Raw genomic sequence first — 3,684 nt, 5'->3', positions numbered from 1 at the left:
GTTGGCCCGACATTGTTGAACCAACTTATATGTTGAAACATTAAAAAATTATTTATTTATTTTATTTTTTATTTATTTGTTTATTTATTCATTTTTAATTATTTAATCCTTACGTAGATTTTCAAAACTATGGAAAATAACTTAGATTTTTCTCTAAAACTATCGACTAATAGTACAATTACATCGGGATCGAAGTCGGGCTCGATGAGCAATTAATTTAAACAACACACCGCGCCGAAATTTAAATTTTTGGGGTGTTCAACGCAGCCATGTTGATATTGTACAGAAGGAAAGTTCGGAAAAGTGTCGCGAAAAGGAGAATCATGACTAGCTTTGGATCGAATTTCTGTTTTGACAGAAGATGAAGACATTTTACGACTCGGTACTGCGGTAGGTACAATGTACAAAATATTTTTATAGTATAACATGTGTCCTTGAACACTTCCTTAGTCAGGACACTACACATAAAATGCCTGGCAGTAAAATCGTTTGAGCAAGCGCTATTTTAATTTTGTTATAATAATTTTACACTTCTATACATCTTTCATAAAGATGGATTTCAACCCGAGTTTCCTCGTTTGGGATCGAATTTTAGTGTTCCTCTCTTCAACATTTACAGAGTAAAGAGTTGTACAATGTAATAAAGTATATTTATTTTTAAATGCATGTGCAAGATCATTTTCAGCACTTATTTTGATTATTTAATAGTTGCATGCAGTGGACTGTGCCCGAGACGATTCCCACTGCGCCGGCGAATAGTCAGCTTGTAAAAATGGTGAGAACCAGCTCAAATTTTCATTTAACACAAATAACCTAACATTGTTTTTATTAACTTGTATCTTTTAGCATAAACTATAAAGATATTGCATCTACTATATACCAAGTAAACAAGAGGTTTATATTCCTTCTCCTAAAAATACATAACAGTTACAATGGATTCTGACAGGTAATCTAAACATGCTATAAATTGCACAGCTATGCATAATTATTTTACATAAATATTTAAGCATTAATTATTAAAAATAGCTATCATATTCTATGATGCACAATTATACATGCATTATTTACAGGAATCTGAATGCTCACAAGAAGGACAAAAGCAGTATGAAAATTAACACAAAGGTAAGATTTCTTAAATTTTCTGATTAGAGCAATAAAATCACATGAATTGAAATTACATTTCTACCCTATACTGAACTGTCAGGTTGAAATAAGCAATTGTCTACAGTCTTGTAGAGCCTTGCTTTATTATTTGTCATATATTTATGTTTATATATGCGAAAAATATCGATGATAATACATCCTAATGGTCATCTTTTGTTTCAGAAATTGTGCCAGAAAAGTTTGAAGTGTCTATGGGAATGATCAACAATGAACATTGAACTTTCTGAGCCTTTGTACTTAAAGTGAATCCGTTCGTGACATGACCAGTTATTTTGCTACCCTCTAACATAACGCCATCTTTTATTTATTTATTATTGTGAATTTCATGGGATATCAGTGAGGAAGTGATTCAAGCAAACACTTGAGAAATTTCGGATCTAACTTAATTAGGATCTTTGGCATATTCGGGGAAAATAGTATGTGTTGATTTATTGGATCTTTTTATTAATATAGTTGTGTAGTGGATATTTTGTACTTAATACATGTGTTTGTCACTCTAGTAAATGTAAATGTACATGGGCAACTGGAAGTTCATTGTAACTGTATACCCCGTTGAGGTTTCAATGACCTCTCCCAATGTCATTAGGTCAAATGCCATATTTTAAAAAAAGAAATAGTTTGTTTTATTACAAAGAAATGTCAATCAGTGAGAATACTTTGAAAAAATGTGCTTACATTGTACATCTATAAGTGTATATGTAATATTTGTTTCAAAACACATTGTAAAAGAAACTATTTTTTTTTAATTTTGAAAATATAGATTTGATCTATGATAAATTGTGATGTTATCATTATTTCAGTTTTCATTGTCACCCATTCTCAATATAAGGGCGCAAATAATGTCGCCTCGTTTTCATTTAGAAGAAATACCACTGATGTAATTTTTAAATCAACATTATAAATAGTCATATAACAATGAATAAGAATTCATATAATTATCGATCTGAAAGGGTATTTAAGGAATTCAAAATTCAAATATAGTAGCCTATTTGAAATGTACGTTACTGTCGCCGAGGCAAATATTATGCTGAATCCCCTCTGTGTAATATATAGTTTTGATTCTCAAGTAAAAATTTTCTGATAAGTTAAACCTTGTATCATATATACTTCTTTTCATAACAATAAATACATTGTGATAATAAATAATTTTTATTGTGCAATGTCCCTGTCGCTTAATTCTATTTTAACCACATTGCAAGCAAACACAAAGATTATACACCTGATAGTTTTGTTCTCCTTTATTTATTGATGGGCTAAATTTGAAATTTCAAAGGGTTAATTACTCCTTCATAGATAATGTAACATGAAATTGAACAATTTGAGCAACTTTTATAAATATGTTTACGGAATGAAAGACATTTTCAATCGTAGAGATAAGAAAGAAATGTACGTTACCTATATTCTTCCATTAAGAATATATATTAAGTAGAAAATATGAGACGACTCTGAATAAGCAACCCCTTGTATCCTGTAAACTGGCAAAGACGTTTTGCTTAACACCATTAAAAATTATTTTTTACATGAAAAGTGATCATTTGAAATGTACGTGACTGAAATGTACGTTACCATGAAATTCGAATTAGGTGAATCTCGCACGAATTTTCATGTATTCTCATACTTTCACACACTCGAATGTGTACACAAAGTAAAGTTTCAAAGGTTGGAGGTCGGCTAAATCCCAAAATTAATGAAAAGAAACCTTTCTGCTGAGGAAAAAAATATATTAAGGTCAATTATATGTAATATAATTTTGATACCTGGTATATATTTTTGAATACGAAACCTGTATGATGCATTTCTTATGATATGCAAGTTCAAATAGTATCAATATATTGCGTGTCTAACGTACGCTTGTGGAAGAGAATTGATTTTTATATTTGAAATGTACGTTACGAATGGTAACGTACATTTTGCGCATTTCTAACTGACATTTTTTTTATTATTTAGTCAATTAATTGCATTTACACGAGCGAAACAAAATTATCGTTACAATCCATTCGACAAATGACCACATAAATCCATCTAAATGCACCCCAATCCTCGTAAATGTGGTGGACTGTTACCACTTGCTAGAAAATTTATTTCTATGTGTCTTAAATTCATCTTTAGCAACCTTTTTGCAGTTTGTTTACTTTTAATATGCGACTTTTCGTCAATATAAATTTAATTGTTGTTGGTAATTTAAAACAAGGTATTCATAGGCTTATAATTGGTAAAAAAAAAAACCAAAACGAAACAAAAAGAAAAAGGAAAAAGAAACAAAACAAATGAATCCAGAACACAAGACGGTCCCGTACATTTCAAATACTGAAAGGCACACAATACTCAGTTTTGTTTGAATCATTGCATTTTAGGTTATATTTTTCCAGATCTGCTGAAAATTACGTATGTTTGTGTTTTGACAAACGATGTTGCAACATACTATTAAAATGAAATTGTTAACAAGACTGTCGATGGATATATTCGGAATAGATTTATGTTAAGTTTCAATGGCCAAACACAAGCATTTGTTAGATCATA

The 3,684-nt window shown here is 30.2% G+C and overlaps 1 long non-coding RNA gene across 3 annotated transcripts; it reads left to right on the top strand.

The window, feature by feature from the left end:
• The first annotated feature begins 324 nt into the window (after nucleotides 1-324).
• LOC134238782 (uncharacterized) lies at nucleotides 325-1,941 on the top strand. Of its 3 annotated transcripts, none has more exons than XR_009986088.1 (4): nucleotides 325-390; nucleotides 709-775; nucleotides 1,071-1,122; nucleotides 1,327-1,941. It is a non-coding gene; the product is annotated as an uncharacterized LOC134238782 (long non-coding RNA). The 3 variants fall into 3 exon arrangements; XR_009986085.1 differs by lacking the exon at nucleotides 325-390 and adding an exon at nucleotides 449-620; XR_009986087.1 differs by lacking the exon at nucleotides 325-390 and having other exon boundaries at nucleotides 654-775.
• Nucleotides 1,942-3,684: the final 1,743 nt, after the last annotated feature.

This window comes from Saccostrea cucullata, unplaced genomic scaffold (genome assembly GCF_032062105.1).
Source record: "Saccostrea cucullata isolate Sc308-1 unplaced genomic scaffold, CSIRO_AGI_Scuc_v1 ctg2059, whole genome shotgun sequence".
Taxonomy (NCBI): domain Eukaryota; kingdom Metazoa; phylum Mollusca; class Bivalvia; order Ostreida; family Ostreidae; genus Saccostrea; species Saccostrea cuccullata.
Note: the sequence above shows the minus strand (reverse complement) of the source record. Positions and strands in the feature narration are given on the sequence as shown.